Genomic DNA, 21139 nt, shown 5'->3' with positions numbered 1-21139 from the left:
TGATAAACGATTCCAACCTGAATCCTTAAAAACTCTTAGTCTGTAAGAAAGTGGGCTCTAACCTAACTTGGGCAGAAGCCCCCTCATGTTTGTTTTCTCCAAAATAAACCTGTCCTTAACTGTCAAGCCACCTTTCATGTTTCTTTCCTCTTTCTTTAATTCTTACTCCCTCCAAAGTTATTGGTTCCTGCCAATGTTTCTAATCTCATTGAATAGTACCATCATGCATACAGTCACCTAATTTACAAATCTCAGGTTCATCCATGACACCTGACGCTTTTCATTCTCCAATATCTAGTCCATCTTTGAGATCCATCTGTTTTTTGTTCAAAATACCTCTTTATCCATTCATACTTCCCAAATCTTCTGCCAGCATATTCCAAGCTACCACCAACTGTAGCTTAAAATAATGCACTAGTCTTTTAATTGATGTCCCTTCAATTTCTGTGCCTCCCATTTGAATTCATTTTTGACAAGTGATATCTAAAAAATACAAGTCTCATTTTGTTCTATTTGATAGAATAAATTCCTCCTTGTTATTGAAATACCAAAAAAGTCACCACCCCTCCCCATGCACACACAATTTTACCTATCCCTGAAGCTTTCAAAATTGTTAAAGGCTTTCCATTGTTTTTAAGCTATGGACCAACATCCTTAATATCCTCAAAGTTCTTGGTTCCAAGAAGCTGAATTGTATGGCTCTTGATGATCTTCATAGCGCTCCTTCTACTATCCTCCTGAGTTTCTCTCTGCCCTAGTCATGCTTAAGGCTATAATATTCTTTGAAATGAAGAGGTGAACAAGGTTCCTACAGATAGATTAAGACAGATAGAGAATTGATCTAACCCTAAGTAGAACAGAAAAGATGTGTTAATAACCATGCCAGGTGAAAAGAAACTGTTTCTGGTGTATTTTATTAACAGGTCAAGATAAAAATATTTTTTTGAATCAACAGCTGCATTGCAGGTAGAAGGGTACGTGTTTATTGGCCCTATCAATTGGAGTCAGGCTTTCATTAAGTTAATGTTAAGCCAATATCATTTTCATGACCGTTTCTTTTCTGCATTGGCCAAGCAGGTGAGATGAATGATGTTGTAGAAATCATAAATGATGGTTACATTAATCTGTGCAATTTATCCAGGAAAGTAGTATTGCTTTTGGTTTACTCTTTTGGTAAGTACAGGAAAGTTCTAAGGGTTTCCATTGTCCTTCCCTACCAGGAAAATAAACTGAGTAGGAAAACAATATTTGTAGTCTGCAAGTTATTGAGCATATGTATTCCAACTTTGCATTCCTGAATTGCAAAATAGCCATAAAATGTGTTCAGGGACCACATGTGCCCATTCATCATAAGAGACAAGTTACTCAACTGGCCAATGTCAAGTATATCTGTGGATCAACCACTCTGAGTACTGCCCTTTTGCCTGGGTGTTAATTACAATAACCTCCTCCATCTGGTCTGTTGAGTAAGTGCTACCACTTGGTCTTTATCCCTTCAGGATCAAATTATCTCCACTGGATTCAAAGAGGCCTTCCCCTCCCGTCCGCTCCCCTCCCGTCCTCTCCTCTCCGCTCCCCTCCCTTCCCCTTCTTTCCCCTCCCTTCCTCTTCTTTCCCCTCCCTTCCCCTCTCTTCCCCTCCCTTCCCCTCCCTTCCCCTCCCTTCCCCTCCCTTCCCCTTCCCTTTTTTATTTTTTTTACTTTAAAAGCCAGATATATTTTTAAAAGATCATGCTTACAATAAGTAAATTACATATTAAGGAAACATCAAAATAAAGTAGATGAATAAAAAGGCACACTCGAAAAATGTGAGCGCAGGAAGTACAGTTCTTTTTGTTTTGTTTCTAATGTCAGAAGAAAGAGAAAGAGATATATTAAAATCATTGTTTTCAAGTGAAGGTTTCCGTCAGTTGAAGTGGTTAGCATTGGCTTTTTTTCTCCTGTGTCCAAAGCAGGCTTTTCCTGTGCTGGCTTCTGAGGAGGTGTTCAGTCTTCTGCCATGTATAGGTGATACATGAAGGCGACGGCCACTGCAGAGATGGCAGGGATCACCCAGTTGGTCCACCAACTGGAACTAGAATCAACAGTAGTGATAAGAGTTTCCGGAGGCTTGTTTAACTTTGGTCTGTCATCTGGATGGAGCTCCCCAATGATGTATGTTTTGGACATTTCCCTGGCATCTGTAGAGTGCCCGACATCCTCAAAGTTCTCAGTAGTGTCACCTCCAGCTTATTACCTTAAGACTTCTTCCCCACCAGGATGCTCTTCCAGAAATTTGGTCAAATCGTACACCTTGTGGTGCAGGATCAGCCAGGTGCTGTTGCTATGGTTGTGCTTCTGAATCTCCTTTAGGGTGTAGTACTTCACAGCCTCCTCCAACTGCTCTGCCACCTCGGTTTGCCACAAGCCAGGCCCAGCACACACAGCCACGTCGGGTGGAGGAGAGCGCGCCACTCCGCCAGCCCCACCCAGGACATTCCCCATGCCGGACACAGCACTGGGGGCTGGGTCTTCTTTTTTTTTTTTTTTTTTTTTGAGACAGGGTCTTGTGCTTTCACTGAGGCTGGAGTGCAGAGGCATGATCATGGCTCACTGTAGCCTAGACCTCTTGGGTTCAGGTGATTCTCCTGCGTCAGACCCATGAGTAGCCGGGACCACAGGGGAGTGCCACTATGACTGACTTTTTTTTTTTTTTTTGTACTTTTTGTAGAAACAGGTTTTGGCATGTTGCCCAGGCCAGTCTGGAATTCTTGGGCTCAAGCAATCAGTCCACCTCGGCCTCCCAAAGTGCTAAGATTACAGGTGTGAACCACCTCACCCAGCCAAAGAGGCCTTTCAATGACAGAATTTCCCACTGTAATTTCTGGCCTGCAAAGGAAATCTAGTACAGGGGACTTAAAGAATGCTGGAATTCCTCTCAATGTATTCCTCAAACTCTTGGGAAGGTTGTAGCCTTTGGATTTCATGAGGCAAAATTAGGTAGCAGGTGCATAGCTTGAACGTATTTCATTTCAGAATTCCAATATCCCTTAGTGTTTGAATAATAAGAAAAAAAGCCTTATATGTTTACGTAGTTACCATTTCTGGTGCTTTTCATTCCTTTAGATAGGTCAATATTTCCATCTGGCATTTTCCTTCTTCCTTAAAAAACTTTCTTTAACTACTATTAATATTATCTTGTGAGGTAAATCTGCTGGTGGTTAGTTCAGTTTTTGAATATGTGATATGGTTTGGTTGTGTCCCCACCCAAAATTTCATCTTGAATTGTAATCCCCATAATCCACATGTGTTAAGGGTGGGACCAGGTGGAAGTAATTGGATCATGGGGGCGGTTTCTCCCATGCTGTTCTCATGATAGTGAGTCTCAGGAGATCTGACGGTTTTGCAAGCATCTGACATTTCCCCTGCTTGTACTCGCTCTGTTCTGCTGCCCTGTGAAGAAGGTTGTAGGTACATGAATGTGCTTTCGTCAACGAATAGGCCAAGGTGGATATCCAAGCCTGCACGACTCAGTGAGTTTGGCGCTCAGGCGCACACCTCCACTTGTTATATAATCTGTTTGTGTAAGTTCATACTTGGCTCTGAGCCACTATTGTCTGTAAAAGGTATAATTGCCCTGCTAATGCTGTACAGGGGCTCTTGGGGCTTGGCTTGGCATAACATGGCTTGACATGATGGGCACGCTTGCACCCAGACAAAGAGAGAGTCAGAGCTGTCTGTCCTGAGATGGACAGGAGGGAGCCAGGACACAGATTGGCCCACTAGTGCCCAGAGACAGAAAGAGTTAAGCTGCTGACCCTAAAGGCAAGGGAGAGCCAGAAGCACAGCTGTATGTGGGAGCCAAAAGCTCAAGCAGTGGAGGCAGGTTGGACAGTGTAAAGAGCTACTGTGAGAAAGCTGTTCATGAGAGCTATTGCTGAATAAAACCATATTCACCTGCCTACAGTCCCCCCAGCGTGACAGTTGGCGTAGTCGTGGACCTGACATTTGGCGATTTCAGCAGGATGAAGTGAGTGGATGTTCAGCCCCTGAGGACTCCTGGGTCAGCTATGTGGCAGCAGCATGGGCTGTGGTACCCGGTGGCGGAGGTGCTGCTTGGATAAGCTCCAGTAGAAATGAGGGAGGCAGTGGATAGGTCTTCCTCGAGTGTGGAGAAAGCTCTAAAGCAGCTGGAAGCATACAGAACCAAGAAGGAACACACCTTCGATGGCAGAGTCAGATGGGCCTTTCTGACTGCACTGAGGGAAGTACATGCTCAGTCCCACAGATAAGGGGCCTCCTGGCACAAGCCCACGCCTGGGGCCCCAGGTGCACAGCTTGGAGCAAGACCTAGGGGTAGGGGACCTTCAGGTGCAAACAGGGCACTTGGAGGCTCAGATAAACAGCCTGAAGCAGGAGATGGAAACAGCTGTCAGCTCAACCTTGAGCCTGTCCTCCTGGCCAGAGACTCCCGCTCCTCTGATGCTGAAAGGGAGAAGGCTCCTCCACCACTGCAGGGTCACCCTGTAATCTGCCCGAAGGTAAAACAAAAGCAGCCGATGGGACCCCAGTGGAGAACCCAGGGACGACCCCCCACCCCCTGCCCGTCCCAGCAAAGTGGTGGAACACACCTCTTTTTTTTTTTTTTTTTTTTTTGAGACAGAGTTTTGCTCTTGTCTCCCAGGCTGGGGTGCAGTGGCGCAATATTGGCTCACGGCAACCTCCGCCTCCTGGGTTCAAGCGATTCTCCTGCTCCAGCCTCCCAAGTAGCTGGGATTACAGGCACCTGCCACCATGCCCGGCTAATTTTTGTGTTTTTACTATAGACAGGGTTTCACCACGTTGGCCAGGCTGGTCTTGAACTCCTTACTTCTGGTGATGTGCCCGCCTTAGCCTCCCAAAGTGCTGGGATTACAGGCGTGAGCCACCACGCCCCGCCTGAACACACCTCTTATTGTGCTTATACCCCTACTGAGTAATGGGAGTTAGGTAAACAGTGCCGGCAGCGACCCAAGGAGCTGACAGTATTTCTTGCGCCTCCTCCAGGAAGGAGAATCTGGCTTGTATCACAACTCACCCCTCCCTTCATCAGCGGCTACACCTGTGCCAACGGTTGTCACAAGGGCAAGGTGACCACACGTTAATTGGGTGGTTAATGACAGCCATACAGACTGCTAAGAATAATGCCGGAGAGATAACAAAAACTGAGTAAACGGCAATCATGTACTGATTTGGTGCAGATACTCTGGGAGATGCGGCAGGCTATGTTTGATCTGAATACCCAGGGGCCAAATAATGAACGCTTTACCTCCCACATGAGGGTTCTTGTGCTGGACTCAGCGCTCCCCAGTGCTTTTGGCTCTCTAGCTGCTATTTTCACTCCATATGTGGGGCGCTGCATACATGCAATGACTACTGCTGTAGGAGCCCTTGGGGAGGCACAAGGCCCGTCCGTGGAACCGGAAAGTCCGCGTGGTAAAGAAGGAGAGGTGACCTGCCCCCCACAGGTAGCCACCCCACGAGATCAAAAGGGGCCCCAGTGGGCAGCTTGCATGAAGAGGTGGATTGATTTAATTGCAGCTGGGGTTGCTTGGGAGAAAACTGACAGGCGACCCAATAGAATGCTGTTGGCTCTGTGGAGGCAATTGTCCCCAGAGCAACAATTTCAGAGAATGCCCAAGATGGGGCAAAACAATGTTGTTCAACTTACTCCCGCCCGGACACTGCAACTCAAGGACTATTTGCAGACAGGCGGAGATACAGGGCCTTTCCTGTTTGATTAGGGAACTGGCCGAGGTGCCGGGCACTAGCGGGGACCTGATGACCGGAGTCTATATGTGGAGCTGGTAATCCACTGGTCCCCCACTAATGTACAGCGGGTCCTAGCACTGGTGCATACTGCAGTCTTGTTTATGGGAACCCGGATACGTTTCCGGGCAAAGCTGCTTTCACTGAGGGTTATGGGGCCAGCCGGTGAAAGTGAAACCTGCCTTCCTGCATCTTGGCATTGGCCTCTTGGCGCCCCCCCGGCCTGTACACTGTGTATGTCTCTCCAATACCTGAATATATTCTGGGGGTGAACATTTTGCATGATTTGGACTTACACACCATGGCCAGAGAATTCAGACTCCCAGTTCATGTAGTAAAGCTGGTACTGCGGGGACATACACATCATCAGCCCCAAGTTCTGCCACAACCCCAGTGGGTTACCTCCACTAGTCAATACCTTTTGCCAGGGAGGCATGCCGATGTAACTGAAACTATTTAGAAGTTAGAAGAGGTACAAGAAGTTAGAAGAGGTGCAAATAGTGCGTGGTACCCATAGCCCCTACAATTCCACGGTATGGCCAGTAAGAAAGCCTGATGGGACTTGGCAGATGACAGTGGATTATTGGAAACTGAGTAAAGTAACACCCCCACTGCATGCAGCTGGACCCTCCATCACAGGTTTGATGAACTGCTTGACAACAGAACTGGCACAGTACCACTGTGTGGTGGACTTGACCAACGCATTCCTCTCAATAAACATTGCTCCAGAGAGCCAGGAACAGCTTGTCTTCATAAGAAGGCAATGATGGACCTCCACAGTGTTGCTGCAGGGCTATATGCATAGCCCCACCATATATCACGGTCTTATTAATGATGTTATGCTAACCTCTGATTCTATTGCAGATTTAGAAGCAGCAACACCCCTCTTGCTTGGGATTGGATGATGTGACTGAAACAGTCTTTCTGGCACATAGGTTATTTAGCAGGCACAAGCCCTATGGGTAGTCGACTAGAGGTGCCCATTTAAGCTAGATGTGCATGTCACCACAGATAAGTTTCAGTTAGGGCTTAGCAGCACATGGAGTGCCTGAGCATGCCAATAGGTTTTTGGTCCCAACTATGGAAGGGAGCTGAGCTCCAGTATTTCTTGGTAGAGAAGCAGTTAATAATAGCAGGATGGGTATGTTCATGGGTAACCACTCCCTGAACTGGGAAAACAGTAAGTACATATGCTGCCCTTTAGGCTCAAAAAAGTGTGGCAGGATGGGTTACAGTCGTCATATGGATGACTTACCTAGTAGCAGGAGGGGTGTGTTCATGGGGAACAACCCCCCAGACAGGGAAGGCACAGACATTCACTTTAGCGAAGTGGGGTACCTACTTGGAGCAGCAAAGTATGCCAAGTACAAGTCCCTTGGCAGCAACGTTGCAAAAAGTCTTGGGACCTATAGTCCTAGTGCAAAATAAGGCTGTGGGGCCTAAGGCATCCCTAGATCCTATGCTTTCACCATTAGGAAGAGCGTCCCCCCATTCCTAATAGGGCATGGTATACAGATGGGTCTAGCCAAGGTGCTACTGCTGCCTGGACTGTTGTTGCAGTCCAGCCTAGTACTGACACCATATGGTTTAAAACCAGTGTAGGCAAAGTAGCTAATGAGCTAAACTCACGGCAATGTAAATGGCAGTCACCAAGAAGGTAACACTTATGGTAATCAGTGCCAATAGCTGGGCAGTTTATCAAAGCTTATGTATCTGTCAAGCCTGTGTGTATAAATCAGGCCTGTGTGCCCAGTGCTTATGGGTCAGGCTTATGTGTCAAGCCTATGTGTATGTATTGGGTTTGTGTGCCCAAAGTTTGTATATCAGGCTTGTGTGCCAAGCCTGTGTATCAAACCTGTGTGTCCAAGGCCTATGTCTCCCTCGGTCTAGAGGATGGAGTGTAAGGTACATGGATGTACTTTGGTCAAAGAAAAGACCAAGGTGGATATCCAGGCCTGCATGAATCAGCAAGTTTGGCGTGCAGGCGCAAACCTCCACTTGTTATATAACCTGTTTGTGTAAGTTCATACTTTGCTCTGAGCCACTATTGCCTGTAAAATGTATAATTGCCCTGCTAATGCTATACAGGGGCTTGTGGGCTTGGCTTGGCTCAACATGGCAGGTGCACTTGTGCCCAGAGAAAGAGAGAGTCAGAGCTATCTGTCTTGCAGACAAACAGGAGGGATCAAGGACACAGCTCGACTGGCTTGTGTCCAGAGACAGAAAGAGTTAAGCTGCTGACCCCGAAGGCAGGGGAGAGCCAGCTGTGCAGCTGTATGTGGGAGCCGCTAAGCTTAAACAGCTGAGACAGGGAAGACAGTGTAAAGAGTTAGTGTGGGAAAGTTGTTAATGAGAGCTGCTGCTGAATAAAACCATATTCACCTGCCTAAGGCCCCCTGAGTGTTCTTTCTGCCCATCCACCCACTTCCCTCATACTTCAGCATGGGCTAGATCTAGACCCCAGGATCTGACAAAGGTGCCTGCTTCTTTGCCTTTTGCCATGATTGTAAGTTTCCTGAGGTCTCCCCAGCAATGTGGAACTGTGAATCAATTAAGGCTCTTTTCTTTATAAATTACCCAGTCTCAGATATTTCTTCATAGCAGTGTGGAAACAGATGAATACATATTGTCTCTGACAATAAATGTGCTCTCGTATCATTTTTCCTCTATACATAAGTATTTCTGATTACTTTTACAATTTTTTAAATTGGTTTTGAGTAACTGGATTAAAATGTGACTTGGTGAATTTTTTTTTCATATTTCTTGTGCCTGTAATTTGTTGAGCTTCTTTGGTCTGTGTTATGATTTACAACAAATTAGTAAAATATTTGGCTGTCATTTCTTTAGTTATTTTTTTCTGCCTTCCCTTCTCTCTCCTTATCTTTGAGGACTCCACTTCCATATATATATATTAGACCACTTGAAATTATCCCACAGCTCACTGATGCTCTGTCCTTTTTTCTTATCTTTCTATGTTTCATTTTGGATAGTTTCTATTACTATTTCTTCATGTTCATCCTTTTTCATGAAATGTCTAATCTGTTAATCGTATCTAGTGTATTTTTCTTTTTTTCTTTTTCTTTTTTATTATACTTTAAGTTCTAGGGTACATGTGCACAACGTGCAGGTTTGTTACATATGTATACATGGGCCGTGTTGGTGTGCTGCACCCATTAACTCATCATTTACATTAGGTATATCTACTAATGCTATCCCTCCCCCATGCCCCGACCCCACGACAGACCCCAGTGTGTGATGTTACTCTTCCTGTGTCCAAGTGTTCTCATTGTTCAATTCCCACCTATGAGTGAGAACATGTGGTGTTTGGTTTTTTGTCCTTGCGATGGTTTGCTGAGAATGATGGTTTCCAGCTTCATCCATGTCCCTACAAAGGACATGAACTCATCCTTTTTTACGACTGCATAGTATTCCATGGTATACATGTGCCACACTTTCTTAATCCAGTCTATCATTGATGGACATTTGGGTTGGTTCCAAGTCTTTGCTATTGTGAATAGTGCCACAATAAACATAATGTGTGCATGTGTCTTTATAGCAGCATGATTTATAATCCTTTGGGTATATACCCAGTAATGGGATGGCTCGGTCAAATGGTATTTCTAGTTCTAGATCCTTGAGGAATCGCCATACTGTCTTCCGCAATAGTTGAACTAGTTTACAGTCCCACCAACAGTGTAAAAGTGTTCCTATTTCTCCACATCCTCTCCAGCACCTGTTGATTCCTGACTTTTTAATGATCGCGATTCTAACTGGTGTGAGATGGTGTCTCATTGTGGTTTTGATTTGTATTTCTCTGATGGCCAGTGATGATGAGCATTTTTTCATGTGTCTGTTGGCTGCATAAATGTCTTCTTTTGAGAAGTGTCTGTTCATATCCTTTGCCCACTTTTTGATGGGGTTGTTTTTTTCTTGTAAATTTGTTTGAGTTCTTTGTGGGTTCTGGATATTAGCCCTTTGTCAGATGAGTAGATTGCAAATATTTTCTCCCATTCTGTAGGTTGCCTGTTCACTCTGATGGCAGTCTCTTTTGCTGTACAGAAGCTCTTTAGTTTAATTCGATCCCATTTGTCAATTTTGGCTTTTGTTGCCATTGCTTTTGGTGTTTTAGACATAAAGTCCTTGCCCATGCCTATGTCCTGAATGGTATTGCCTAGGTTTTCTTCTAGGGTTTTTATGGTTTTAGGTCTAACATTTAAGTCTCTAATCCATCTTGAATTAATTTTTGTATAAGGTGTAAGGAAAGGATCCAGTTTCAGCTTTCTGCTTATGGCTAGCTAGTTTTCCCAGCACCATTTATTAAATAGGGAATCCTTTTCCCATTTCTTGTTTTTGTCAGGTTTGTCAAAGATCAGATGGTTGTAGATGTGCAATATTATTTCCAAGGGCTCTGTTCTGTTCCATTGGTCTGTATCTCTGTTTTGGAACCAGTACCATGCTGTTTTGGTTACTGTAGCCTTGCAGTATAGTTTGAAGTCAGGTAGCATGATGCCTCCAGCTTTGTTCTTTTGGCTTAGGACTGTCTTGGCAATACGGGCTCTTTTTTGGTTCCATGTGAACTTTAAAGTAGTTTTTTCCAATTCTGTGAAGAAAGTCATTGGTAGCTTAATGGGGATGGCATCGAATCTATAAATTACCTTGGGCAGTGTGGTCATTTTCACGATATTGATTCTTCCTATCCATGAGCATGGAATGTTCTTCCATTTGTTTGTGTCTTCTTTTATTTCATTGAGCAGTAGTTTGTAGTTCTCCTTGAAGAGGTCCATCACATCGCTTGTAAGTTGGATTCCTAGGTATTTCATTCTCTTTGAAGCAATTGTGAATGGGAGTTCAGTCATGATTTGGCTCTCTGTTTGTCTGTTATTAGTGTATAAGAATGTTAGTGACTTTTGCACATTGATTTTGTATCCTGAGACTTTGTTGAAGTTGCTTATCAGCTTAAGGAGATTTTGGGCTGAGACGATGGGGTTTTCTAAATATACAATCATGTCATCTGCAAACAGGGACAATTTGACTTCCTCTTTTCCTAATTGAATACGCTTTATGTCTTTCTCATGCCTCATTGCCCTGGCCAGAACTTCCAACAATATGTTGAATAGGAGTGGTGAGAGAGGGCATCCCTGTCTTATGCCAGTTTTCAAGGGGAATGCTTCCAGTTTTTGCCCATTCAGTATGATATTGGCTGTGGGTTTGTCATAAATACCTCTTATTATTTTGAGATATGTTCCATCAATACCGAATTTATTGAGAGTTTTTAGCATGAAGGGCTGTTGAATTTTGTCAAAGGCCTTTTTTGCATCTATTGAGATAATGATGTTGTTTTTGTCTTTGGTTCTGTTTATATGCTAGATTACATTTATTGATTTGAGTGTCTGTTAAACAAGCCTTGCATCCCAGGGATGAAGCCCACTTGATCATGGTGGATAAGCTTTTTGATGTACTGCTGGATTCAGTTTGCCAGTATTTTATTGAGGATTTTTGCATCAATGTTCATCAGGGATATTGGCCTGAAATTGTGCTTTTTTCTTGTATCTCTGCCAGGCTTTGATACCAGGATGATTTTGGCCTCGTAAAATGAGTTTGGGAGGATTCCCTCTTTTTCTATTGATTGGAATAGTTTCAGAAGGAATGGTACCAGCTCCTCCTTGTACCTCTGGTAGAATTCAGCTGTGAATCCGTCTGGTCCTGGACTTTTTTTGGTTGGTAGGCTATTAATTATTGCCTCAATTTCAGAGCCTGTTATTGGTCTATTCAGGGATTCAACTTCTTCTGGTTTAGTCTTGGGAGGGTGTATGTGTCCAGGAATTTATCCATTTCTTCTAGGTTTCCTAGTTTATTTGCATAGAGGTGTTTCTAGTATTCTCTGATGGTAGTTTCTATTTCTGTGGGGTCGGTGGTGATATCCCCTTTATCATTTTTTATTGCATCTATTTGATTCTTCTCTCTTTTCTTCTTTATTAGTCTTGCTAGCAGTCTATCAATTTTGTTAATCTTTTCAAAAAACCAGCTCCTGGATAAATTGATTTTTTGAAGAGTTTTTTGTGTCTCTATCTCCTTCAGCTCCACTCTGATCTTCGTTATTTCTTGCCTTCTGCTAGCTTTTGAATGTGTTTGCTCTTGATTGTCTAGTTCTTTTAATTGTGATGTTAAGGTGTCAATTTTAGATCTTTCCTGCTTTCTCTTGTGGGCATTTAGTGCTATAAATTTCCCTTTACACACTGCTTTAAATGTGTCCCAGTGATTCTGGTATATTGCATCTTTGTTCTCATTGGTTTCAAAGAACATCTTTATTTCTGCCTTCATTTCGTTATGTACCCAGTAGTCACTCAGGAGCAGGTTGTTCAGTTTCCATGTAGTTGAGTAGTTTTGATTGAGTTTCTTAATCCTGAGTTCTAGTTTGATTGCACTGTGGTCTGAGAGACAGTTTGTTATAATTCCTGTTCTTTTACATTTGCTGAGGAGTACTTAACTTCCAACTGTGTGGTCAATTTTGGAATAAGTGTGATATGGTGCTGAGAAGAATGCATATTCTGTTGATTTGAGGTGGAGAGTTCTGTAGATGTCTATTAGGTCATCTTGGTGCAGAGTTGAGTTCAATTCCTGGATATCCTTATTAACTTTCTGTCTTGTTGATCTGTCTAATATTGACCGTGGGGTGTTAAAGTCTCCCATCATTATTGTATGAGAGTTTAAGTCTCTTTGTATGTCTCTAAGGACTTGCTTTATGAATCTGGGTGCTCCTGTATTGGGTGCATATATATTTAGGATAGTTAGCTCTTCTTGTTGAATTGATCCCTTTACCATTATGTAATGGCCTTCTTTGTCTCTTTTGATCTTTGTTAGTTTAAAGTCTGTTTTATCAGAAACTAGGATTGCAACCCCTGCCTTTTTTTGTTTTCCATTTCTTCCTCCATCCCTGTATTTTGAGCCTATGTGTGTCTCTGCACGTGAGATGGGTTTCCTGGATACAGCAAACTGATGGGTCTTGACTCTTTATCCAATTTTCCAACCTGTGTCGTTTAATTGGAGCATTTAGCCTATTTACATTTAAGGTTAATATTGTTATGTGTGAACTTGATCCTGTCATTATGATGTTAGCTGGTTATTTTGCTCGTTAGTTGATGCAGTTTCTTCCCAGCATCGATGGTCTTTACATTTTGGCATGTTTTTGCAGTGGCTGGTACCGGTTGTTCCTTTCCATGTTTAGTGCTTCCTTCAGGAGCTCTTGTAGGGCAAGCCTGGTGGTGACAAAATCTCTCAGTGTTTGCTTGTCTGTAAAGGATTTTATTTCTCCTTCACTTATGAAACTTAGTTTGGCTGGATATGAAATTCTGGGTTGAAATTTCTTTAAGAATGTTGAATATTGGCCCCCACTCTCTTCTGGCTTGTAGAGTTTCTGCCAAGAGATCCGCTGTTAGTCTGATGGGCTTCCCTTTGTGGGTTACCTGACCTTTCTCTCTGGCTGTCCTTAACATTTTTTCCTTCATTTCAACTTTGGTGAATCTGACAATTATGTGTCTTGGAGTTGCTCTTCTCAGGGAGTATCTTTGTGGCATTCTCTGTATTTCCTGAATTTGAATGTTGGCCTACCTTTCTAGGTTGGGGTAGTTCTCCTGGATAATATCCTGCAGAGTGGTTTCCCACTTGGTTCCATTCTCCCCATCACTTTCAGGTACATCAGTCAGATATAGATTTGGTCTTTTCACATAGTCCCATATTTCTTGGAGGCTTTGTTCATTTCTTTTTACTCTTTTTTCTCTAAACTTGTCTTCTCACTTCATTTCATTCATTTGCTCTTCAATCACTGATACCTTTTCTTCCAGTTGATCAAATTGGTTACTGAAGCTTTTGCATTTGTCATGTAGTTCTCGTGTCATGGTTTTCATCTCTATCAGTTTGTTTATGGACTTCTCTGCATTGGTTATTCTAGTTAGCCATTCGTCAAATCTTTTTTCAAGGTTTTTAGTTTCTTTGCACTGGGTTCATAATTCCTCCATTAGCTCAGAGAAGTTTGATTGTCTGAAGTCTTCTTCTCTAAACTCATCAAAGTCATTCTCCATCCAGCTTTGTTCCGTTGCTGGTGAGGAGCTGCATTCCTTTGGAGGGGGAGAGGAGCTCTGATTTTTAGAATTTCCACCTTTTCTGTACTGCTTTTTCCCCATCTTTGTGGTTTTATCTACCTTTGGTCTTTGATGATGGTGATGTACAGATGGGGTTTTGGTGTGGATGTCCTTTCTGTTTGTTATTTTTCCTTCTAACAGTCAGGACCCTCAGCTGCAGGTCTGTTGGAGTTTGCTGGAGGTCCACTCCAGACCCTGTTTGCCTGGGTATTGGCAGCGGAGGCTGAAGAAGAATGAATATTGCAGAACAGCAAATGTTGATGTCTGATCATTCCTCTGGAAGCTTTGTCACAGAGGTGTACCCAGCCGTGTGAGGTGTGAGGTGTCAATCTGCCCCTAGTGGGGGATGTCTCCCAGTTAGGCTACTCAGGGGTCAGGGACCCACTTGAGCAGACAATCTGTCCGTTCTCAGATCTCAAACTCCATACTGTGAAAACCACTACTCTCTGCAAAGTTGTCAGACAGGGACTTTTACATTTGCAGGGGTTTTTGCTGCCTTTTGTTTGGCTATGCTCTGCCCCCAGAGGTGGAGTCTACAGAGGCAGGCCTGCCTCCTTGAGCTTCGGTGGGCTCCACCCAGTTCGAGCTTCCTGGCAGCTTTGTTTACCTACTTAAGCCTCAGCAATGGTGGGCACCCCTCCCCCAGCCTCGCTGCTGCCTTGCAGTTAGATCTCGACTGCTGTGCTAGCAATAAGGGAGGCTCCGTGGGCATGGTACTCTCCAAGCCAGGCGTGGGATATAATCTCCTGGTGTGCTGTTTACTAAAACCCTTGGTAAAGTGCAGTATTAGGGTGGGAGTGACCCTATTTTCCAGGTGTTGTGTGTCAGGGTTTCCCTTGGCTAGGAAAGGGAATTCCCTTCCCCCTTGCGCTTCCTGGCTGAGGCGATGCCTCGCCCTGCTTCGGCTCTCGCTTGTTGGGCTGCACCCACTGTCCTGCCCCCACTGTTGGACATGTCCCAGTGAGATGAGCACGGTACCTCACTTGGAAATGCAGAAATTACCCGTCTTCTGTGTCATTCACACAGGGAGCTGGAGGCTGGAGCTATTCCTATTTGGCCAACTTGGTGCGGATCCTCTAGTGTATTTTTCGTTTTTGGATGTTGTAGTTCTCACTTCCAAAAGTTCAATTTAGGTCTTTTTTTTTTTTTGTACTTTCCATACCTTTACTTATCTTTTAGAACATACAACCTATGGTCATAACTGAGTAATGTCGTTATCTGCTCACTCCAACATCTGTGCCAGTCTGAGTAGGTTTCAAGTGATGGATTATCCCCTCATTGTGGACTGTATTTTCTTGCCTCTGCACATGACTGTTAATTTTTTTATTGGATAGTAGACTTTCTGAATTTCACCTTATTGGGTGCTGAATATTTTTGTACTTCTGTAAACATTCTTGCACTTCATGCTTTTGTGCAGTCTACCTAAAAAATGTGATCTTTTGGGGTCTTGATTTTAAGATTTTTTTAGGTGAGGCCAGAGCAGTGCTCAATCTGGAGATAATTATTCCAATTCCAGAGCCAAAATCATCTGGCATGCTACATAATCCCCCATGAATTGTTAGATTTTCAGTCAAGCTGGTGAGAACAGGCACAGTTTCTGCCTGTGTTAGGGGCTGCTCTTGCATTGCCATAAAGAAATATCTGAGAGTGGATCACTTATAAAGAAAAGTGGTTTAGGCTGGGTGCACTGGCTCAGCCTAATCCCAGCACTTTGGGAGGGTGACGTGGGTGAATTGTTTGAGTGCAGGAGTTCAGAACTAGCCTGGGCAACATGGTGAAATCCTGTATCTACAAAAAATACAAAAGAAATTAGCCAAGCATGATGGCATGCACCTGTAGTCCCAGCTACTCAGGAGGCTGAGATGGGAGAATCACCTGAGCCTGGGAAGTTGAGGCTGCAATGAGCCGTGATCACACCACTGCACTCCAGCCTGAGTGACAGGAGTGAGACCCTGTCTGAAAAGAAAGGAAAAAAAAGAGGTTTAACTAGCTCATGCAGGATTTATAGAAGCATAGTGTTGGCATTTTCTTGGCTTCTGGTAAAGCCTCAGGGAGCTTTCAATTATGGTGAAAGACAAAGGGAGAAGCTGATGTCTCACGTGGCCAGAGCAGAAGCAAGAGAGAGAGTGGGGGACCGAGGACTGCCACAAACTCTTACAAAACCAGATCTCACAAGAACTCACTCATCACCAAGGGAATGGGATAAGCCATTCATGAGGGATACACCTCCATGACCCAAATACCTCCCACCAGGCCCCATCTCCAACACTAGAGACTACATTTCAACATGAGATTTGGAAGGGACACATATTCAAACCATATCACTGCCCTTTTGTGAATGGTAAGCACTGTCACAGCTAAACCTTTTCTCTAGCCATGAGTATTTTTCTCACATGAATGCATTGAATAATATTCAGCTAAATACTCAAGAGCACCTTTTGCAGATCTCCAAAGTTCTCTTTTTTCTGCAGTTCTCTCTCTTCTATGTCTCCGTCCTGTGAACTCTACCTTCCTAGCTTCCTTGACCTCCCCATACGCTCAGTATTGTCTCAACTCAGGTAGTTCACTGCCCTCCACTGCCCTCACTGATTCCCCTTCCCTGTGCAGCAGTCTAGAGATTCTTTGAAGACTGCAAAGTAGGGCAATCATAAGTCTTACATCATTTGTTTCCCATCTCACAGGGATCCCGGTCCTTCATTGTCTGATGTCCAATGTCTTTCATATAATTGTTTCCCATATGTTATCCACTTTTTTGTTATATCAATGGAAGGGAAAACCCAGTTCCTCTTTTTCACCTTTGTTGGAAGCAGAAATTTCCTTTACGGTTAGATACCTTCCTCTACAATATACCTAGAAAGCTCTGACATCTCCAATCTATTCAACATAGGTCACCTTTGCATTTAGGTTTTAGTCAACCAGTGGAGCAGATTTTTAGAACCACTCCCAGTTGTCTAAGCTAATGCATCAAACCCAGAATCTTTTGTTAGTGCTCTTATGCTAAAAATGCATTAATGCTAGCACTCACCTGGTAAAAATATGACATTTCTTTCACTCTGATCTAACATGTTTAAGATCCACTCCCTTTTATATTCCCTAGATTTCTATGGACACAAATAGAGAAATCTGGAAATTCTTTCCATGCATATAATACTGCCTCCCAGGTCACACATACAATCAAGCCTGGGGAGCTGAGAGAACTTAAAAATAATTATAGATCTAGAAGCAACGAGAGCTGCTGGAGGTGGGTCTTGATGAGGATCAGCATTCCCCTCCAAGGTAACTTCTTTGGGAAGTTCATTAAAGCCTCTTCAAAATAAACATTTCTCATTGTAAGTCAGTTACCCACAGGATATAACTTTAGTTCTTTTTGTTTTGTTTTTCTTTTAAGAAATGTTTACTCAGCTACATGAGATAATTTTGGGGGGCCTTCAAAAAATTTCTTGTTCTTTATTCAAGCTTGAATTGAGAATTTAAAGTCTTAAGCATATAATTTACTTTCTCCAAGTTCTCTGATTCAGAATTGGTTAGTAAACCATATACTCCTTATATTTATATTATCTTCATTTCCATTAAGATTAGCTCTATAGGCAGATGCCAAGATGAGAACAACATTTATTTTACTCACAGTCGTAGGTGTTGTGCTTGTTCATACAACTCCTAAATATGGCATTATTCAGTTTGCCCACTGTATGCTAAGTAGGTAGGGTTTGTAGCAAAGTTATTTAGGTATCTTCCTGTGGATTGTTACTACCATGTTTCAACAGTAAAGCCATTCAATAGGGTCTTGCTCTGTTGCCCATGCTGGAGTGTCATGGTGTGATCATAGCTCACTGCAAACCGTACCCAACCATAAGAGATAGTTAAGAAAAGTAGCGTATAGCTATGGAATATTATTACATACCTTTACAAAAAATAATAAAATATTTATGAAACATTGAGAAGTTAAAAAAAAAAAAAGCAGCGTGAAACAAGAAAAAGTCATTTATAAAACCAAATTTTCCAGTGGCTACTTCAGCATTTTAGAACAATGACAGAATAGCAAAATTCTTCTTGGGGAAAAACTGCTGTTTTGTTTAGGGAAGCTTGATGAAGGAAGTCCTTTTGCTCTAGGAGGCAGGGCCACAGGCCAGTCTAGATAGGGAGAGTTTCAAAAAATCAGGAGCCAAATTGTTCAGCATGACAGAATAACAAGAGCTTTTAGTTTTTACGTTGATGGCCTAAAAGATAGAATGCTGGAGCACGTGATCAGGAAAGAGAGCCAACAAAAAGGTCAACAAAATTGTAGTAGGCCAGGGACCAGGAGAAGGTTGTTTCTGTAATGACAATAAACATCTCCTAATTGCATGAGAATACCTGCTCTGGATTGTTAACTTTATATTCTACCTATTAGATGATGTTTTTAATTAGAAGAAAAGAGCATGATAGATATTCCTAGTCTGGTAATTCTTGGATAAAAAATAATTATTATCTTTCCTATCAGTTGCTGAACTGAGGCCCAATTGGTTAACTAGTTGGTTGGATTTATACACTGGGTCAGTGCAGGTTAGCAAATTTGTGCAATATTGGCACCTACTATTTGTTTTTAAGTTGTTTTTCTGTTTTCTTTTGGCAATAATCTGCTATTGCTAAATCTTTATAAAGTGCTTTTAAAAAAACACGTCCAGCAGCAATGTGTTTTTGATGTTTGAGGAAATACAGGAATGGGAGCTAGATGGTAAAAGGAAATGATAGCAGGTGCAGAGGAGGAGTCAGATTGAGTTGAGGTCAGCTAGAACACACAGTTTAATAGAACTTTCTGCAACAATGAGGCGTTCTAGATCTGCACTACCTAATACAATAGCCACTAGCCATATGTGCCTACTGAATATTTAAAATGTGGCTAGTGTGACTGGGAGCCGAAGTTTCCATTTTATTTAGACTTAACTAGCTCAAATTTAAATAGCCACATGTAACTTATGGCTTTGTATTGGAGGGCATAGAACATCTATAGAAAATCAAAAGCAGTGGGTAAAAAATGAGGAATCAGAAGAAGGTAAGCATGTTCTCTTCCATTCAGAAAACTCAAAGCTAGTAGAAAGGGCACTGGGCTTCTGGAAATCACATAAAATAGAAGCTTAAAATATTTTCTTCAATTACTTAAGAAAAGGTGACTCTAAAATGTTGAAAGACAAGTAATATATATTGTATGAACCTTTTTTTTTTTTTTTTTTTAGATAGGGTCTCGTTCTGTTGCCCAGTGTGGTGGCACAATCATAGCCCAGCCGCGGACAAAACCTCTCAGACATCGGCCAAATAAAGCCAAATCCTTCCTTAACCCGCTGTCTGAGAGCACAGTTCTTGAGATATGAGTCTGCCGGTGCTCCCAGCCGAATAAAGTCTTCAGAGAGCTCAGTTCTTGAGACGTGAGTCTGCCGAAGCTCCCAGCGGTTTGGATGTGAATCTGCCGAAGCTCCTAGCTGAGTAAAGCCAAATCCTTCCTTAACCCGGTGTCTGAGAGGTTTTCTTTGGAGATAGGGTCTTGCTGTGTTGCCTAGGCTGGTCTCAAACTCCTGACCTTAAGCCATCCTCCCACCTTGGTCACTCAGAGTGCTAGGATTACAGATGTGCGTCACCACACCCGTCCTGAACTCAAAGTTTTAAGGCACATCTCTGTTCTTACAGAAAAGACTGAAAGACTATATATCAAAATGTTAACTTCAGGTGGTATGATTGGGAATAATTTCTGTTTCTTTATACTTGCTACATTTCTCAAATTTTCTCCCAGAGCATGTCCAAGTGTTTATATTTGTATTTGCTTAAAATCTTGTTATTTGTCTAGATATTTTGAGTGTAATGACCTCCTTACCCCTGCCCTACCAATTTCCCCCATTTCCTTCCTCATTCAATTGATCACTGTGACTGCACTTCATAGCTTCTGGGAAGGTATAAGAAAGCAGAAGTTATCTGCAAGGTTTCCGGTCTTTTATTTGTGAGTATAAATGTTTTCAAACTTTTTAAAAGAAATTGGGAGTTTGGAAGAAACAGAAGGGGGTCAGTGAAACTCCCTCTGGAGAACAAAATGGTTCCCAGGGGCTGAGAGACAGGCTTGAGTGTCTCAGAGTAGAGGGGACCTGAGATTGACTTTCTGGTGGTGGTGGGTCTTGCATGACCTCACAGGGAAATGGCAGCATGCTACAGCTGGAAAGTAGAATTGACAGGTGCTGGGTGCCTCTGCCTTATGAGAATGTCTCATGTGTCACGTGTGGTGTAGAAGCCACAGAAACCTGCCAACCCTGAAAGCGTCAGACAGCAGAAAATAACATTTCAGTGATAACTTTTGTGGACCCAAGGGTTCAAGCCCCAACACTTTGTGTAAGTTCCTTGAACTTTGACACAACCTTCGGTTGGGTGTGGAGGGCACAAGAAGGAATGAAATGGAATTCTTCACCATCTGAACAGGAAAAATTTAAACACTTAAAATTTTTTTTTTTTTTTTTTTTTTTTGAGACGGAGTCTCGCTCTGTCGCCCAGGCTGGAGTGCAGTGGCTGGATCTCAGCTCACTGCAAGCTCCACCTCCCGGGTTCACGCCATGCTCCTGCCTCAGCCTCCGGAGTAGCTGGGACTACAGGCGCCCGCCACCGCGCCCGGCTAGTTTTTTGTATTTTTTAGTAGAAACGGGGTTTCACCGTGTTAGCCAGGATGGTCTCGATCTCCTGACCTCGTGATCCGCCCATCTCGGCCTCCCAAAGTGCTGGGATTACAGGCTTGAGCCACCGCGCCCGGCCCTAAACACTTAAATTAACTTGCATTTTCTAAAAAGATGTGGAGAAATTGGAACCCTTATGTATTGCTAATAGGAATTAAAAATGGTGCACCTGTTGTGGTAAACAGTTTGGCAGTTCCTCAAAAAGTTAAAGTTAGACACAGAACAGACATATAATTCGGCAATTCCACTTCTAGGTATATACTCAAAAGGACTGAAAGAGGAACTCTAACAGATACTTGGACACCAATGTTCATAGCAACATTTTTCATAACAGCCAAAAAATGGAAACAACTCAAATTTCCATCAACAGATAGTAGATTAAAATCTGATGTATATGTACCATGGAATATTATTCAGCCTTAAAAAGAATGATATTCTAATAAATGCAACAACATGGATGGACCTTGAAAACATGCTGAGTGAAATAAGCCAGAAACAAAAAGACAAATACCGTATGATTCCACTTATA

At 42.9% G+C, this 21139-nt stretch overlaps 1 pseudogene; it reads right to left on the bottom strand.

The window, feature by feature from the left end:
* Positions 1-1937: 1937 nt before the first annotated feature.
* On the bottom strand, positions 1938-2483 carry LOC105484963 (cytochrome b5 pseudogene; annotated as a pseudogene).
* Positions 2484-21139: the final 18656 nt, after the last annotated feature.

This window comes from Macaca nemestrina, chromosome 1 (assembly GCF_043159975.1).
Source record: "Macaca nemestrina isolate mMacNem1 chromosome 1, mMacNem.hap1, whole genome shotgun sequence".
Classification (NCBI taxonomy): domain Eukaryota; kingdom Metazoa; phylum Chordata; class Mammalia; order Primates; family Cercopithecidae; genus Macaca; species Macaca nemestrina.
This window is presented reverse-complemented; position numbering and strand designations above follow the sequence as displayed.